General features: G+C 32.6%; 1 protein-coding gene across 1 annotated transcript in view; it reads left to right on the top strand.

Moving 5' to 3' along the window:
* The first annotated feature begins 1,186 nt into the window (after positions 1 to 1,186).
* LOC129217464 (uncharacterized) overlaps positions 1,187 to 20,602 on the top strand; it is a 287,483-nt gene continuing 268,067 nt past the window's right edge. Inside the window, exon 1 of the mRNA XM_054851768.1 lies at positions 1,187 to 1,325. The gene's annotated coding sequence lies outside the window, so the exon portion shown is untranslated. The remainder of the gene's footprint in view (positions 1,326 to 20,602) is intronic.

The following is a 20,602-nucleotide window of genomic DNA, read 5'->3' as shown; positions in this document are numbered from 1 at the left end:
TGGATACCATGGACATCTCGTGGCACTCCTCGCCTCTCCCTGCGGTACTAAAAGGTACCGCGGTCTTCAATTTGGGAACCTCTGACATAGACTATTTTTGACTATTGAAAGTATTTTTTTTCTTTAGGATTTTACAAAATATTTTGCAAAAACTAAATTTAATCTGAAAAATAATCCACCAACGCATATACGTTTCTGAACACTTTCCACCACTTTGTAAGAACCAAGAAACAAATAAGTTCGTAACCTACTCGTGCCCTGACGATCCTTTTCTACGATGTTCTTTTATTTGTTCTGTGAATGGAAATTTTTATTCTTGGAACATTGATTACGGTTAATTTTATGCCGATCGTTAGGGCTCTTCAAGCAAAAACATTTAAATGCTTATGCGCTTGAGAGCACCGGTGGAAAAATACAGGCAGCTGAAGCTCTAGAGCAATCAATGCCCGAGAAAGTTCAAGTGAAAACTACACAACTTCATTATCATCTTTTGGGGGGTTGCTAATCGCGAATTAACGAAATTGGATTTCGGAAAAGTTTTCTTCTTTTTAATCAAATTTCAGCTGAATCGATGTATACTGATGCTCTTGGAGTTAGGCGGATTTCTTTCAAAGAAATTTAATTAATTTTGATTTTGTCACTTTTACTTAGGTGGTTCGTAAAATAGCTTGAGTATTATGCGACGCTTTATTTCAACTTCATTTTACGGGGAAAAAATCCTTTCGATAAATAAAGTCTACTAACTAGTGTTGGCTGAAAAACTTGTGCTCGAAAGATTAAAAAAAACAAACAGTCAAAATGATCGAATTTTAAAGTTGTACTTTTTAAGCTAGGGTTTTGAAATTCTGTTTGGTGATCTTTTTGTCGGAAGTGACGTGGTTGTTTTTTAATTGTTGCCCAAAAATAATGAAAAAAAAAGTAATTATAAAGTTAAAATGTTTCCGCTCTTTAATTGTTGCCAAAAACAAGAAAAATATTAGTAATTTTAAAGTTAGTTTTTGTTAATAACCTTAGCAAATTATTTTCTAGATTGAATTGAAGGTATATTTTGGTGAGCTTAAACTTTTCAAATAATGCAAGTTTCTTTGATTCATGTCGAAGCAACAGTTTCAAAGCGTATAAATAAATTTACTTTATAACTATTATTGTTTTTGACAACAATTGAAAAGTGGGTTTTTAGTATTATTTAGTCTTCACGTTGTTTATAATCTATTTTTTTCATTAAAATATACATTTTTGCAGTGAATATGCTTAAGTCAGGTGCAGAAAGAACAAGATGGTGGTGAAAGCGAAAACGTTACAGTTCAGAATGTAAAAAAGAAAAGGTAAAATTTTCACCTCAATCCTTTTTCTTTATTACACATCATTCTAGTTTTTTATTAATTTATTTTTATTTCTTTCATCTCAGTGCATGGCCCCACTGAATGCGCTGGCGCTTACCAGGCCGTGACAATTTTTGACTTTCCTGTGTTAAACCGGGGCAACTATTTCTGCACTTGAACATGGCCACACTAGATGGAAAAACTTCAAAACTTCATATTTGCCCATTCTGACCGCAAGGAGGCGCCACAAGCCACGGTTGCATCAACCAATCAACGACAAGTTTCAAAGCTTGTTTATTTTAATTAATAAATGAAACAGAAAACAAACATCAATATTTCGCAAGATGCTCAGAAATATACCGAATCAACCAATTCGAATCGAATCAGTAATGTTATTCAGCTGATTATTTAATGCGTAAATGGAGCATCTAAAGTTGGTTTGGCAATTTCTTTTAATTTAATTTTACATGCTCATTTATAGTTTGTGTTTCATTTGTTTGATTATTTTACGCTTAATGGAGAAACTTAATAATTCAGAGGATTATTTTTTATTTTATCGGACTTTTTGGTCTTGTTTCTAGGCTTGCTTCGCTTATAAGTCTTTAAAAAGACAAAATACTTTATGATATCGCCAAATAAGTACTTTATATGTAACTTGAAATAGTCCCTGACAATAAATGAAATTGAAACTAATCGCCAGCTTAAAAAACGCACCGTTATGTACCTATAACCGAAAATTACCCCCCCCCCACGCTTTTTTTATTTTAAGAAATACTAGATATTCAGAGCTGCTCCTAATGCTATACAATTAGAACAAGATTTTAAAAAATTGTAAGCAGATCTTAGATTCCTACGGATTCTTGACGGTCTACTGTGTGTGTGTATTTTATTTTTCTAACAGAAAATTCATATCCTAATTTTCGCCAACTTGGCGATCACATTTCTTGCAAAGTTTCTAGTTCAAAGTTCCTTTCTCATTCATGCTTCAAGTGTAGAAAATAGTTTTTTATGAGTAGAATTCAATGTTTAAAGGATTTAACATCGCTAAATATTTTAATTTTCTTCAAAATACAGTCGATTTGCGATAACTCGAAGTCCGATAACTCAAATATTACTATAACTCGCAGTTTTTATCAAGTCCTGACTCTTTTGTCTTTAATTCCATTCTAATTATTCTAAATAACTCGAAGTTAACTTCCTTCAATTCGAAATTTTTTCCAAGATTACTCGAAATTTATTTCGAAAGAACGAAAAAAAAAAAAAAAAAGGAAAAAAATAAAGAAAGAAGTGACTATGGGAGAATAATTATTTCACCTTCACTTGCAATCCGAATTTGAAACGAATGAAGATGTGCACCTTTACTGAAGTAGAATCAGCTCTATTCAAGTGGTTCCAGCATGCTTTTGATTTTTTTCTATCAATATATTTGATTAAACTGTGCATATTCTGCTAAAAAACTTAAATTCTGTAATTTTGTCTGTTATCCTTATATATTATTTCTGTAGCCTGTTTTTGGTTTCTACGCCAAATTTCCCTCAATTCTTGATCGATTTCTTTGATTTACGGCTTATTTTATAGCTTATGGTGCTGGCTACTGACGAAAAATAGACCCAAGGTCTGAAAATTGTTTCTTTTAGCCGAAAAACCTGTTTTAAAGAACCAGAATAAGGTTTTCGGTCAAACTTATAACTTTAATTTGCGCTATGACCGACAGAGCTGAGTAGCTTGATCGGCAGAGCGTTCTCTTCGTAACCAGAAGATTACGTGTTCGGGCCCACGTCCGAACAATCTGCAACAAAAAAATTAGAGAAATATCGCGCATTACATGAACACTGAATTAAATGAATAACAACTACGAGGGAATAGAATAAATGAGAAGGAAATGCTCTTTGCTGATATGAAAACATTCAGTGATTTTGTGCTAAATTACTTCGAAATTGCACGTGTTTTTTTTTTTTTTTTTTTTTTTTTGAAGCTTTGGCTCTGGAAAGAAAATTAAAGCATAATGTAAGCGAAAATATAAGTAACAGGTTTAAGATTTCAGACTACAATAGAATTGTTTTTTGTTCAGAAAAAAAATAATAAATCGTATATTGAAATATATATTCTTCTAATGAGTTTTTGACTCTTTGTACAAATAAATAAAATACTACCTCAATTTGAAGGGTAAAATATATATTTTTTCTTCTTTTTGCTAAAAAACAAATAGCTTATCACATTTTTACTACATTCGAAAGCATAGTTCAATTTATTTTGTATTTTAACCTTGCTGTTAAATGATGAACACGTGCTGCCATCTAAGTTATAACGGTTTAAGCAGCCTGAAATAACAAATTGTAAAAATTTTCAAAAATAAAAACATTTTTCTTCAATATCTTATCTTATATATTAATCCCCTCTCATTTTAAAACTTATCAGGCTGGCCAATGACGAAAAAAAGACTTACGGTCGAAAATTCAAGTTTTCGAAATCGCCTCTTGCTGTTTCAAAACCTTGATGCTGCCTGTAGTTCTTATGCATTTTTTAAAGCAAAGTTCTAATGCAGTTTTCCATTTTTTACGTCGCTTTCGGCAAAAAAAAAAATAATAATAGCCTGTGTGTGTGTTCATATTTTAATAAAGCTTAACAGCACTGGACTTAGTTGTTCGGTTTAATTGATAAGTTTTTTTCGGTAGAGCGTTCGGCTATAAACTATCTGAACTTCGGGCAAGCTTGGGCTGTCCGACATAATATCAAATTTATATTAGTATTACGCATTACATGTGCTCATAACATACACACCTAATAAAATAAATGCAGTGGGAATGCTACTTGGTGTTTCGACTCCTTTATGCAGGCAACAGTTATCATTCGGATAAGTTGATTGTTAATCGAACTGTGTTCTTTGACTACATCCAGACCACTCAACATAATGTAAGCATAAAAAAGTATTAGATTTACCTAAAGAAATCCTTTTTGTGCAGAAAAACATTTTTATTGTTTGCTAAAATGTAGATGTTTCTAATAGCAGTGTTCGACCCTTTATACAAATGAAAAAATACTACGCCCGATTAAAACTACGAGTTTCACTCAGTAAACCTTTAATTTTTTATTCGCGCGAATACGATATAAAGCATTAAAAGTATTATCAACTTCATTAGCAAGAAATTATTTTCTACTCCTCTGCTTTCTGCTGAAAAAAAAAATACATTTTGTCTACGTTCGAAAAATTACACTTAAGAACGGACTCAGTTCAACTGGTTTTGGTTTTGAATTTTAAGTGTTCGATTAAAAGAGAAAAATGTGAGGGCATTTAAGCCGTAACGGTTAAAGCAACCTTCTATGTGAAATAGTTCAATATTCAAAGATAAAAACACTTATTTTCAATCAAATTTATTACTTCTCTAGAATGTTTGTTTCAATCGCTACGTGAGATCTTCGTCATTCTTTAATCAAATTCCATGCTTTGCGAATAATTTTAAATCGTATCATGCTGGTTAATGACAAAACACAGATGCATGATCTTATTATTATTATTATTTTTTTTTTTTTTGGCAAAAAGCTTTTTTGCTGTTTTTTACTACGCATTCCTTCAATGAATAGCTTTCGAAAAGGAAGGCGCAATTGCTAGGTTTGTTGGGGTGTCGGGCTGTTAGTCAGAATGGCGCCAATTCGAATACGTGCCAATAAATATCTCTTTAATGCTTCTTTTTTTCCCGTCAGATGCTGACATGTGCAGGACTGTATTTGCCACAACCTGTTTTTTCACATGCACAATTATTGCTTTTTCACGAGTCACCACTCAGCCACACTTTTAATGACATTTATGTTTGCATTGAAAATATGTACGATTAAAAGGGGAGCTATGATCAAATTATCACAACGTTGTATTTAACGAGGTTTTGTTACTGATGTCTTTAAATTACATGCCTTCTCTTTTGCGCTTACTTTTTTTTCGGTTCTTCGTCATAATGTTCTTCCTTTTAAATTCTTAAAGAGCGAAATGCCTTATGAAACGATTTGAAGCACAGTGCGGAGTTCCGCACGGGTCGACTAGTAGATCTTAATTGGGAGATAAATTATATCCCTATCCTCAAAACAAAACTTTTATTTCCAAAATTTTTCTCCATCTTTTACATCATTTCTTGATTCCAACTACAGACACTTGGACGATCTTTAAATGCTGCTGTTCTCTGAGTATACCTATTGTTCACAAGATCAAAGAGAGCCTACACTTTCGTTTTTATGGCTTTAATTTCGAAACTATAGGGAGAGAACCCCCTTTTCCCAAACCCTTTCACAAATACCTTGATAGGTAGCAAATAATTGCATTTTAAGACTTTTATTTGGAAAAAATGTCAACGGAAACTAGTTTATCTAACCCTTATCACTTTACTTGCTTAAAAGGCACTTAAATGAAATTTTTTGGAACTTCAGTTACAAACGATTTTCGATAGGACCCCCTCCCTCCTTAGTATATATTGAATGATAGCTTTAAAAGGAAATTTTTGGGGGAGCTCACGAATCTTCCATCCCTTTCTAAAATATGCATAAATATAGTTAAAAATCGAATTTTTACAGCCTCAAGGGAAAATATTTCCAGGAAGAAAGGATTCTAAGCACCTTCTCACTTCCTTTAATATAAGCAAACAGTACCTAAAGGTGCATTTTTAGGCTGGACAGCTGAAGAGCTAGAAGAACACCCCTCTTCTTCCAACTTCTCCAAGTATAATGGCAGAATATTTTGGTTTCTAAGCTTTATTTTGAAAAAGTATTTTGGGGCCAGCTCCCGAAACCTGACCTTTCTTCGTACATCATCAAAAATAGGCAAAATGCGTTTTTAGTTTCCTAATTTTCAAAAATTACTTGTAAATTTAAATTTTGAAACATTTTCGAGGGAGATTCTTAAATCCACCATTCACCTAATGTCTCGATACCCCGAAAATTGAGATTTTTAAACTTCATTTTAACGAAATTTCTGAGGAGTTATAAGGGACCAATTTCTCAATAGGCAGAGTAGGCAGCTGCCTAGAGTGGCAAACTTTTCAGGGGCGGCAAATTTGCTATTATAAAACACATTTTTTGAATTAACTTGTTATTCTTGAAAGTAAAATAGTAGCATTCTTTCATTTTCCACAGAGACAATTTTTTCTTGTAATTTAATAATGATTACCTTCACACATCTTATGAGAGTCAAATGTTTTTCAGTCATGGTATTTGACGAATCGTTAGCAAAATTTGTCGAAAAAAATTTTTTTGGGAGATCACTGTGATCATTTCATAGGGGCGCCTCAGAATGTGAAACACCATCATTTCTTCATAAGTTTGACAGTTTGAATCTGGGGAGCACTTTACGTTTTTTGAGTCAAGGAAATTTTGCTTCTTTTTTTTTGGGGGGGGGGGGTGGCAGATTTCAAATTTGCCTAGGGACGGCATGGAGCTAAATTTTGTCCTGGGGAGTTTGTTCAAAAATTTCGGATGGCCCCTCCCAAAACAATCGGCTGGATCCGCCACTGTGTACACCCAAACCTATTTTTGTGCGGTCTTTTTTTTTTTTTTTTTTTTGTGAAGTTTATAAAAATTATTTATAAAACGAGCGAAAATTATTTATCAAACGAGTGCGTGGTAGTATCATCAAGGGTCGATAGGGGCATCCGATGGGAAGTCACTGTGACTTCCCAAAAATTTCTTAATTTTTGTTAAATTTTGCGGGAGTCGGCAAAATTGACTTCGCTTGGTTTATTTTGATTTCGTTTAAATATAACATTTTGGGTATTTTCTACGTGAGACTTTTTTTTATGCAGTCCCTATCCACCGCATAAAAAAATATTTTTTAACTCAGTTGCGAAAACTTTTTAAAGCTACTGGTGAAGTTTCAAGCATTTTTTACACGATTTTTTTATGCAGTCCCTATTCACCGCATAAAAGAGGATTGGGTGTATATATATACAGTGCCTGCCACTAATAAAATCACTGGATTGTAAAATCAGCCGCTTTATAGAATCAAATCTGGAAGAACAGAATCATTTCTATATCAAAACATGTTAGGTTTATCCTTTAATAAAATCATCCTCGCCGTTTTATAAAATCAAATTTTCGAGAGCATATGTTAATTCTTCTCTGAATAGAACCAGGATTTTATTTTTTCTTTCAAGGATTTAAAACATTGCAGCACCAATAAAATAAAATTTCACATAAACAAAAATGAAAAAATACAGGTGAAAGTTGCACGTTTTTTTTTTTTTTTTTTTTCTTGGGAAGTTGAATGAAAAAAGAAGAAGAATGAAGCAGTCTCAAAAGAATTGTTTCAGAGCCATATATTTAGTTGGTGCTGCCTGTTCCCAATTCGCAGAACTGTTTCGACATGCATGTAAGTTAAAATGTCAACTGTATTTTGTAACTGAACTAAAATAATACAATACTAGACTAAAAAAAATACAACTAATCGTAATTTATTTCTTTTTTAAAGTATTTATACTTAAAAACCTTTTATTTTTTTCAGTGCATGAGTGCCGGTTTATAAAATCAGCCGCTTTATAAAATCAAATGTCCTCAGAACGAATGTGATTTTAATAGGCGGCGGGCACTGTATATACATTTTTTTAATGCTCAAAGCGTGTGAAGCAACAGGGTCGTTTCCGAAATTTTAAGTTTTTTTTTTTTTTTTTTTTTTTTGAAAGAACATTTTTAAAATCATAGGATCTGACCATTTTTTGTAAATAACTTGACTAAGTTTAATATTTAAAAAAAACATTAATCGGTGCGCTTTCATTGTTTACGCTTCTGCCGATGACATCACAAATGATGAAATGCCATTCACTGATGCCACTCACAGAGCACAATATTCAATTAGTTTCCTTATTCACATGTGATGGCAACTATATGATTGATAGTAAGCGTAGAGTGCAATATGTAATTCGCTTCTTGGTCATCATAACGTAGAAAAGCGGTAGACAGATTCGCCAAAGTACATCATTTGTGACGTCATAAAGACCACGCCTTATTTTCAAAATCGGACATTTAAAAAAATTGATTAAAAACTAAGCGCCGGGAAAATGAAAGTTTTTTCTAGCTCCATGTTATTTTTATTTATTTATTTGTTTATTTATTTTGATTATTCTATGAATTTCCTTTCGTAAGGGAAAAAAATCTGCACTTTTTCGAAATAGCTCTTGTGCACCAAACGTTTGCGCATTTTTATGCGTATTGTGCACTAATATACTACTAAAATCTACACTAAAGTTATTATAACATGAGATGTGCTAAAAATGGAACGGGAAAAACATAAATGACATTATTTTGGTGTCCGTAAAATATTGGTGCGAGAGCCGCGGACCCGTCGTAGAACCATGTATTAGTCACACTCTGATTTTAAATGTTTTAAAAATTATGTTAATGGTTCATTTTATTAAATTGCCATCATATTTTTAACTTTTCTATTGTTCTTCTTCATTTGAAAAAGAATATTCCTAACCAGGGCTGTCAAGTGGGGATATCACGGGGGGAGGGGGCAATTATGACAGCCCTAAATTTTACAAACATACTAAAATTAGGCATTTTTCTCGTATTTTGTTGTTTTTTCCCGAACACAAAACCTTTGCCCCCCACCCCCCTGGAATTTTTTAAATGGCGGGTCCGTTCCCAAGCGTACATTTTTAATTAAATTCTGGTATTCGTTATAAAATATACATTACATTACGAACGAAAAGAATGGCAATTGTTAACGTAAATTCCTATACCCTCCCCCCCCCCTAATCCCCATCAGGGTCAAAAGGAGCAATGAATGACCCTCTCAAGTTTTGAGAAATTAATGTATTTACAGATTGCGGAGCGTGTTTTTTTTTTTTTTTTTTTTTTTTTTTTTTCGATGTAGTTTATTGAGCAGAAAAAATTCGCATGTAAATGAGCATGTAAAATTAGAAATGAGGGCTGCCTGCCATATATCACCAATCTTAGAACTGTTGTATCCAAAAAGGAAACCCCAGGGGATTTTCAATAAAAAATTTGAAAATTATTTGCAAAGCTTTCAAAAAAAAAAAAAAAAAAAAAAATAGAAAGAAAAAAAAAAGCGCGTTTGAAAAAATATATTAAGAATTACGCATTAATTTTAAAAAAAATCATATGTTTTCTGTGTTTAGTTAAAAATTTTTATTACGCGTAATTTTTGATATGATATTAAAATAACAATAAGAAATGCTCTTCACTTTTGTAATACAATGTTTATTCAGCACTTTTTCTCTTCATTCCTTCTTTTGAAATTAAAATTTTTGTCAAATGACGTACGCCCGATAATAAGTCGAGAAATCACGTATTTACAGATGCCAAAGCGCCAACGCTCACAATCACGCCAAGTGGAAACAAAAACAGGGGTAGCCAGTGGCGCCCTCTTTGTTGCCATAAGTTTCAGCGATTGCCACGGCCGTTAAGTATTCAGTGGGGCCATGCTCAGTGTTAAAAACTGTCTCACGGGACTTTTTCCAGTAATGAAGCTCTGATTATTAAATGTAGCAGGACTTACGACTGAAGACATAAAAAAATTTATTGGTTTGATAACAGCTTGCAAATAGTTTTAAGTGCTGTGAGTGCAAAATTTTCTATGTCAGTGGGACTAGTTGTGAATTCATTCCTCGCAAAATTAAATTTTCGGGGTAAAGAATTGCAGCCAAGTGATTGCACCGTGTTTCTGAAAGTCACAACTTTGAATAAATTTCAGTCGATAGTTTCATATTTTTAATATTTAATAAAAAGCTTAGAATTTAATGTATGCTAACAAAAACACTAATGAATTGTAATATTTTGAAACTTATACCATATTTTAAGAACTAATCCAAAAAAAAAATTATCTATGCATATGATGAAATTTAATGCTAGATATAAAATTCGATTACAAAAGTGCAATATTAAAAAATGCCAAAGTTAATAAAAAGTCTACAACGTAAATAAAATGAAAACATGCTCTAAATTAATTAAACTAAATGAACCATTCAGTAAGAGGCAGAAATACATGAAATACACCGCCAGCTCAGTCAATTCCAGCCGAGGATTGCAGTTTCGTGCTTATTACCGCTCATCAGACAGGCATAGGAGTGACTAAGCTGGAGGTGGAAAACCTCTTAAGGAAGCCAAGAGTGGCAAACAAACTGGTAGTACATAATTAGCGCTGACCAGACGAGTGACCGAAGCAATGGTTTGGTTCAACTCAAAAGTTGAAGGCAAGGCAGGTATATTCAGTAAGTTCCCGCCTTATAGCCAGGGCTAAGGCAGAAATACATGAAATACACCGCCAGCTCAGCCAATTCCAGCCGAGAACTAGAAAGATCGGGGCTGATTCCCGAGGAAATCCTGCACGACTTCTTTCACTTCATCGTCCGAATGGAAGCGTTTCCCCTGTAATGCTCACTTAAACGGCACAAAGATGGTGAAGCCACAGGGTGACAAGTCCGGACAATGGGGGGAGGGAGCTCCATAAATTCAGAAAGGTATTTTGTTTTGGGTACCTGTTGGGTTATTTGTACCGCAGATGTTTGTGTATGATAGTGTGAACCGTTTCTTTACTCAGGTTGAATTCGTCACTGATTTCAAGGTTCTTAATCCTTTGATTAGCTCGGATCATTTCATTAACGAAAGCAATGGAATCATTGGTGATCGCGGTGTATGCGTGACCCGGTCTCGGCACATCCGAAGTCGTTCGCCACCCTTTTCGAAAACTGTTACACCGCTTATTTACAGCCGTACGAACTAAACAGTGGTCGCCATACACTGCTACCATTCGCCGATAGATGTCCGCATTGCGATCACCTTCCGCAACCAGAAACCGTACTACCGCGCGTTGTATCCTGGATTCATCCATGGATAGCACGACTTATCATTTGTACAATTTACTCTACTGCAAACAGGTTTCAGCGCTGAATGGTATGGAGGCGATGGGATGCGTACCTCATACCACCCTTTATATACTTGTGCAGTGTCGCTGTAATTGAATCATTCATTCTGACGTTATCACACTTGTCCACTTTTCAATTGGCCAACCCTTATACAAATATCCAATCCGAAAGAAATTGCACACTCATTGAATAAATAATCGCAAATGCTTAGAAAATTTAAATACCGTGTTAACAGCCTAGAGAATATGCATCAGCAAAATATTACGTAGAACAGACGAAAATCAAGCTACTAGCAAATGGCCCTTCCCTCTCACTCCTGCAAAAACTGGAGTTCACCCAATCGGGTATCTACTTACCATATTGAAGGATGTATCAGAAAAATTGGGTGAGTTGCTCCGCGTCTTAAGGGGAGAGTCGATGGAAAACGCGCTAAAGCAAAAAGAAAACTAGACATGACCTGTGAAACTCTAGATCTCACAATGATTCCAAAAATTTCACAGCCTGAAATGCACGTGTGTCATAAGCTACAAGTAAGTAGGATGATAAAATACGCCTGGAGAGACATTCGGTCTTTTTTTTTTTACTTTTAATATAGTAATGGAAGTATTGTAATCGTGAAAAAAATTTCCCTCAAATTTCGATCTAAAATTCCATTTTATCCCCTTCGAATGAATGTTGAGTTGTTTTTTCGTTACATACGCATTTGCATATGTGCCTAAGATCGAATGGACAGGACATTTGCAATGACCATTTTGACGATCCCCGAGTTAATTATCACGAGTTTTTTCGTGATATCTGTATGTGCGTATGTATGTACGTATGCATTTTCGCATGTATGTACGTATGAAGTATGTATGTCTGTATGTACGCATGATGTATGTATAAAGTATTTATGTATGTATCTCACAAAACTCAAAAACGATATGATCTAGAAACTTGACGTTTTGTATGAAGACTCTGAGTGGGATCTAGTTGTTCCAAAAGAGGTCTTTTATACCTTTTTGGGGTAAATCGTTGTTAATTGTAATTTAGTCAAACGAGGTAGTTAGAAGCAAAGGCACGCAAGTGTATTTTTTAAAGTTTCGAGTAAAACGCGTTTAAAGTTCAGATTCTAGGAAGACTTTCATTGATTTTTTTTTCTAAATCATGCTGTATAGCAAAACCTACCAGGGTTACTAGCACTATCCCTCGCACCAGCGCGGAAGAGCGGTTCTGCTGCCATTTGTACTGGTTAATTTTGGCACTTACATCGCTTTTCTTCTCACTGCCTCAAATAATGTATAAATTTGGCAACCACTTGGTGATATTTCGCCAAGCTTTTTGTCAATTTTCATGTCATTTTCGTCGCTAATCTGGCGATACGTCGCCAATTTGGCGATGTAGTTTAACAAAAACAAATGATTTGTCTAGTTCTAAGTTGGCACTATAGGCGATATTTAGCCATTTATCCATTGAATCATATTAAAATTATTAACGTTTGGAAGATGAATCTCTGTAAAACACGTTTTTGCATCGGTGCTCAATAAAATAAATCTCAATAATATCGGTTCTTATGCACATTCCATACAGTTTTTTAAGCAATTTAAGTTTTGGATTACAGACGCTAATGAAAAATTCACTTTTCTTTGCATTTAAAAGTACAAAACTCTGCACGTTTGCCATACTCTTTGCATGTGTAGGAAAATTCCTAAAAATATATTCATTCAAGAATTATTGTTTCTGCGTACATGCACCCATTCTCTCGAGTTAATTAATACTTTTGATAAATCAATAAATATTATTTAACAGAAGTAAAAAGAAGCAGTGTGGGGTCCACACCAGATTTTTTTAACATTATTCTGCTGACACGGAGGTGTTACGATAAGCAAGTTTCTCTTCTTTGATCGGAATGGAACTTTTGTTTCTTCTTTTTTACTCCCTCGCGTAGACAAAAAAAGTAGGGTAATCCTAGACATCTTGACACTAGAGAGATCTTGAAATGCTTAGGAAATTCCCTTTAAGGCGGAGGAAAACCACTGTATTAAAGTAACCTAAGAAAGTTTTTCGTCATTATAAATGGAAGCTCTTACAAAATACGAGATTGAGTAAAAATATAAACGTTGCAAGTATATCATGTAAGTTATTCATAGAGTACTAACTCCGGGTCTCTGGCGTTTGTAATCTAAAATTGCATAAAATCTGTACGTAATGAGAATTAAGAACAAAAACATCATATGATAGTGCCTTGGAGTAAACTAGGAAACTCTTTAAATAATATCATCTACAAAGTGTCACGAACCAATGCAAAAAAAAAAGTTTATTAGAGATTTATGTTTCCAATATCGAGAACTTTAACGTGATTCAATGGTAAACTCTCTAAATATATCAATGAAACCAAATTGGAACCATACTCAAAAAAAGAATTTTTTGGCCAAATTTGTAGATAAATCGGCGATATATCACCAAGTTGGTGACAAAACTAGTCGACCAAAAATTTGGGGATGTATCGCACAATTATAACATCACTTCAGTTTGCATTGAAACTAACACTGATTTCCCCCAAAAAGATATAAATGACCCCTTTTGGAACATCCAAATGCAAACAAAAAAGGAGATGCATAACTCGTTCTCACTCAGAGCCTATATACCAAATTTCAACTCTCTACGGCTTACCGTTTTTGAGTTATGCGAGATACGTATATACACACATACATACATGAATACGTGCACTCGTAAACACAGACCCACGAGAGAACTCGTAGTAATTAACTCGGGTATCGTCAAAACGGATGTTTCGCGCGTCCATTATGTTCTTAAGTAGGAGAACATGGGACAAAATGAACCAGCGGGGCAAAGTGAAATGGTGAAATATTTAATCTGCTTTTAGCTCCACCTATCTGGTATTATTTTAACTATATACTACCGTATGTAGTATATTCCTGTCAGGGAAAAAATAATTATAAGGCATTATGTAATACAGACAATTTAAAAAAAAATGATACTCATGTTGTAATATTTTGCTGTAAGTAAAAAATTATTTGTTAATATAAAATAGTAAAGTTCTTGTTATTAACGTTTTAAACATTTTTTGAGGCCCCATAATATTTAATGCAGTATTAATTTAATTAATATTGAGCTGATTTGTATTTTAAATAAATTGTTCAGTTATTCAAGTACGTACGGGGCAAAGTGGAATAGTTTGTTTCATTTACTCACTCAATCATTTAATATGAATCACTTACATTGATATTTTTTAATTAATTCATTTACATTCTTTCATTTAGTAATTCACCTATATTTATTCATTCATTCAATTATGTTCTTATTCATTCATTCTTTTACTCGCTCATTAAGTTTTCTTCATATATTAACTGATTTGTTCATTTAATTGTTTGTTTATTGTTTCATTATTTTTTTCATTTATTCATTTAAAATTTTTTATTCATTCATCTTTCGTTCAAAAATATGTTTTACAATCAAATTAAAAATATTTCATTGGGAAATATTTTATTTTTCGCTTTGCCCCATGAAAAAAAAAGTGAAAATTTTCCACTTTTTTTTTTTTTTTTTGAAGACTCAAATTTACTGCCAAAAATAAAAAATACTGTTTCAATACAAGTTTTATTATAAAATACAATGTTCTTTCTTTATGTACTGTAACTTTCAAAACAAATTCCCGATTTGTTCATTTTGAAAAAAACTTGTCAACTTAACCATTTCACTCTGTCCTGCATTCCCCTGCACGCGCGATCGGGCCAGAAAACATTTCAACATTTCTTCGAGGGTTATCAAAATGGACATTTAGGCCGATTGAGTGAAAATTGCTTCGCGACAAAAATTATTTCTTTACTTATCTAAAAGGAAGTAAAAAGCGTGGCCTAACTTTAAAAACCCGAAACGTCATCCGGGAATTTCTCCGCAGTATAAATCGTACCTTGTTTTACCTGAATTACAGCTTTAAAGCTTACATATGCAGTAGAACTTGCTTATAACAAACTCTAATTTTACGAGAAATTGAATTTAGCGAGGAAATAAAAAAGGTTTTGTTAGTACAATTTCAAGTCTAAAGGAGAATAACTTGCTTCTAACTAGCAATCCTCTCTTAAAGGGAGCAATATTTTTGGAATTCATTTCTTTTAACTTTCAGTTCAATTTTTACTTCCTTGGAAAAATTTCTTTAACGTTCCCAAAGTCAACGGAAAGTTTAATCATAAGTCCTTCCTTTTACATAGCAAAGGAAGTATTGAAATCGGGAAAAAAATTTCACTCAAATTTCCGCTTAAAATTTTTATTATTTTTTTTTCACCCTTGTAAAAATGTTAAATGGGTTTTTCGGCCCATCCGCACGCACCTATGTACCTAAGAACGAATATACGGATAAATCACCCATTTAAAGATCTGCGAGTTAATTGCCCCGAGTTTTTCGTGACGTCTGTATGTACGTATCTCGCATAACTCAAAAACGGTGTAACATAGAAAGTTGAAATTTGGTATGCGGACTCTGAGTGGGGTCTACTTGCACACCTTACCTTTTGGTTGCATTCAAATGTTCGAAAAGTAGTCCTTTACACACTTTTTGAGGCAAATTAGTGTTCAGTTCAATTTGAATTGAAGTGATATTATAGTTTAGAATCAATTTGGCGTTATATTACCAAGTTGGCGACATTTTTTTTTTTCATTTAGTGCCAAATTTTTGGTATCAAAAAGAGCTAATGTACTTCAACCTCGCTGACTTTTCCAGAAAATGAAATGAATTGTCCAATATTTGGCGACCAAAATTTTGCCGATCAAAATACAATACAATACAATACAAAAAAAAACGTCGAAAATTCGAACGCATTCCCATTAATTCAAAAAAAGTTCTTTTTTTATGAGTGGATGTCAGTTTTTCCTAACAGAAATTAATTCAACTATCCTCCGGCGAATTCTATGAAGATTTTTAGCTTCATTCAGTTTTCTTTGCTTAATACCTGTTTAATAGTTCTGTACAAAGTACATACAGTACTGTAAATATTTTTCATTATATTCAGTAAAACAAATATTCATTTTGTTTAATTTCTTTAAAAATGTAATTTTTTTTGTAGCGTTTTGTTCATGCATGTTGTAAAACTACTTTGTTTGATAAAATGGCATACTTTTCCATAAAGGATATTTCCATGACCAGTGATTTTCTAAACATTAAATAATGTAAATGAATGTTTAAATTTAATGTATAGCATTCGGACAGAAAATTTAACGAACTGAGAAAATAACCCATGTATACAACTATATATAAACCCGTTCAGTATATTTACTACATTTGAGGGCGGTGTTTTAAGAGAAAAAACAAATTCCATGTATAAATCAAATGAATACCCTCACTCATATTTAAAAGACTTTGCGTTTTGTCATGAATAATCATGATACAATGTTCCAACGAATGTTTATTTTACAAGTGTAAAAACTATTATTCGTAAAACTGTTTCAAATCCATTGTATGAATGCAAAATCTGCAGAGTATTTTGATGAGCTTGTAAAAAATTTGAATTCATTGTTATTTCCACTTCAGGATAAATTTACAATCAAACAATATATATTGTTGAATTTCCAAAATCTGATAGTAAAAATTGCACAACTGCTTATCATATACTAGTGGTACCCGCACCGCTTTGCCCGTAGTAGAAAAAGAAAAGGCCCCTTGGTTCGCTGTATATTTGCAAATAATGGATGATGAATTTCTTGCCAATATGCTATGTTAATTTGCCCGTCCATGTTATGGTAATTTGCTTGTCAAACGGTAATTTGTTTAACGCAAAATTTTTTAAATATGAGTGAGGGTATTCATTTGATTTATACATGGAATTTGTTTTTTCTCTTAAAACACCGCCCTCAAATGCATGTTATGCAAATTCGCTCGGTGCAGAGGAATTAAGTACACCAATTGTGGTAAAAATAAAATCACAGAAAAAGAACATAATTGAATTTTCGAAAAATCGTTACGAAGTGCACACTCCAGGCTACAAACTAATTTTGTGCCAAATTTAACGAAAATCGGCAGAACGGTCTAGGCACTATGCGCGTCACAGAGATCCAGCCAGAGATTTTTTTCACTTTATTATTAGTAAAGATAATGATGTATTATGTTCAAACTATTTAGTTAGTAATTTCAAGTTGAAATATAGTGCTATAATTGAAAATTATATTTGCATTCATTTCGGTTTAAAGTTTAAATACAAAATATTTTGATTTGGCTTTCTTAACGCGTTAGATGAGGTTGACGTACTTTTTCTATTGTTTAGACTTCTAACGACTTCCTTATGACATTGGAAAATGGATTGCATGTGCAATAAGCCGAGAGCATAGGGTATATTGGATTTCTATCCATCATAAAAGAAAGACAGGAATGATAAACTTCTTTTGCGCGATCTGTATTCCGAGCAAATATTTATGCTACGAAAAGTTGTTTTAGTGCTTTTTTTTTAAATAGAATTTCAAATTTGGTTCAGGTCTAATGAACGGAGAAGTAACATAATTTTATGTTGCTTATGGAATCCCTTATCTGCTGTACATGATTAAATCATAACAAACATGTTGAAAAAATGCTTTTAACGGCAAAGTGCAGGTATATTTACACTGCGTTCCGGAAAAAGGGGAAAAAAACATGAAAGAAGGCTAAATGTTTCGTAAAAAAGATGCCAAAAAAAAACCCCAAACTCAAAAGTACATTTAAGCGTTTTATATTGCAATGTAAAAAAGAGAAAAACAGGCTTTTCAGATTGCAAAATGTACGTCTGCCCCCCGCCCCCAAACACACATATACAATTTCTAAAAACATTTTGCTGAGTTCTATTTGAACAAATTGTTTTACAAGAAAAGTCTTTGACGACACATCTCAATCCCATTTTTCATTTTTAAATTAAAAAGCGGTATTTATTTCAGTTTTGAACAGTTAGTAAAAAACTTAACATTATTGTTTACAGGAATAGTTATGGCATTCAAAATTCCTAGCTAACAAGAGAGTTAGCTTTGAACAAACTTTGTTGAATATAGCTCTTAGCAAAGAACGTGGGCAAAAAAAGTTTAAATTTAAAAAGATTAAAACCTGTTTTACATGACGGGTTTTAAATGCAACTTTGTATTTTAAAAAAAACTTGACAAAAAAAATGTTTTATTTCTGGCAAATTGAAAAATTAGATTTGAATATATTCTGATTTTTCTTTGTCAAAATATAGATAATAAAAGTTATTACTAGCAAATGAAATGCAGATTTCGTAGATTCAACATTGTTGAATTAATTTTATTAATTAAATAAAATAAAATTTTTTCAAAACTCCGGAAAACTTAAAACGATTTAATTTTGTGTCAAATGGTTGCTGATATGTAAAATCATAATTTTCACAATATATTTTATACAACTTACCATTATTTTATTTTTTTATTTTTCATTTTTATTTTTTTAAATCATTTTTACTCTCTTTTTTTTTTTTTTTTTTTTTTGTCTTCCTTGAATATTTTCGTTCATGTCTTTAAATTACTTGTATTGACTCACTTAATTTTCTTTGTTGTTTATTTATTTTTTGACAATGACTAAATAGTAAAAGCAAAAGTTTCTTTAAAAGTAAAACTTTCAAAGTTTCTTTTTTTTGGTTTGTTTCGGTTTGCCTTTATACTTCTGAGAAAATAAGTTTAAAATGTTTTATTAATATTAAATTGCTCGCTTTCTTCTTGCGCAAGTCAAATTTTGTTTTTAAAGTCCCCCTTAACTCTTTAAAAAATGTGTTTAAAAGAATATGTATGGAAATTTGAGAGATATCGTCGAGAGAGAATGAGAGTTAAAATTGCTTTTGTTAAAATAAACATAGGTTGTTAAAATTAAGCACAAACTATAAGTAAAAACTGAAACTGATAATAAAAATAACTATAGCAAATTTATGCACAAAATGTATCAAAAGTATAACTAGGACTTTGCGAATTACTGTAAAAATATGGCATGTAATAAGACCACTAATTTGTCTTCGGGCATACTTTCTCAAAAAAAAAGCAATAAAATATACTTCAACCCTGTATTTACATAAGAACAAGAAATGAGTCGAAATTCTGTTAAATGCAATTTAAGAAATCCTGGAAAAAATTAAGGACTAAGAGTTTAACATTAGTTTAAATAAAGTCCAATTTTAGCAGGAACTTTTGCATTCATGTAATTTAAGCGATTGAGAAGTTTTGCTCGATCGTTTTCTACTTCCCCATCTCGAACTCATACCCGGTTTTCTTATAATGTGCGAAAACTGTCGTGGTAGGTGCAGAGGTCTCTAAAGGTTAACGATTGAACCAATGTGAATTTATGTAATATATAGGGGGTGCAAAAAGCCGTGACACATTTTTAAAAACATCATAGAAAAGCAACGAACTGTCGTAACTACATGCGATTTGCTCCATAATACTTTTCAGACCCAAAACACTTTTTATGACTTCCTAAAAAACGGAGAAAAAAATGAAAAGGAAATAATGTAATTTTAAGTACATTTACATTGACGGTTTTAACATTGACGGTGGTATTGTCATAGCAAGAAAAACTAATTCTTACCGAGACAAAACAACGATTACTTACAGCTTTTTTTTTTCTTCTTTTTTCTTTGCACATTAGAAAATCACCCGTCAAGGTATGACGGGTGAAAATTGCTTCTACACTTGTACAAAGCAACTGCCTGTTAGGTGATATTTCGACAGTTAAAATTTTAACCCTAAATCAAGTAGCTTAACCCTAAACTCTGGTAGATATTGTTCATTGTTGACCACTCTTTCGTTTCTTCTTTCCCCTGAAATGAGTCTTACCATTAAAACAATTAAGTTACTGCATCCAGTTCAGCCTTGTCAAAATAAAGCATTTCCTTGCATGTCAAACATCTCAAAAAAATATTATCAAATTATCATGCCGTGACGCGAGTTTCATTGTTGGTGACGTCAGGAGCGTTACTCAATCAGACTAGGATTCCCTTTCTAACTTAAGATTTTAATATGTTTTTAAATCTTCATGGATTCTCATCTTTCTCCTGAAATGGAAAATATTCAATGACACGTACACGTTACGGTAATCACCTGAAAACCACTTTTTTTATTTGAAACAAATCTTATTTTTGTTAAAAATAATTATTTGCCTAATTCCAACATTCAAATTTTTTTGCGGTTCAAATCCAATAAATCAGCACAAACTGTTTCTTTGATAACTCATATACACTTCCCATGTACTCCTAAACTACCATCTATATAATTATCAATATTTTTTAAATTCTCTACTTTTGTACACTTACCAGTAAAATTCAAATTACTTTTATTTTATTTTTATTTTTTTTTTTATTATTATTATTATCATTTCACAAATTACTACTGCCTATATGAGCGCCAAAATATTGCGTCTTTGTCCGTCTTTTCAGTCTGTGTTCCAACAAAAGTGAAATAGCG

The sequence above is a fragment of the Uloborus diversus genome, chromosome 2 (assembly GCF_026930045.1).
Source record: "Uloborus diversus isolate 005 chromosome 2, Udiv.v.3.1, whole genome shotgun sequence".
Classification (NCBI taxonomy): domain Eukaryota; kingdom Metazoa; phylum Arthropoda; class Arachnida; order Araneae; family Uloboridae; genus Uloborus; species Uloborus diversus.
This window is presented reverse-complemented; position numbering and strand designations above follow the sequence as displayed.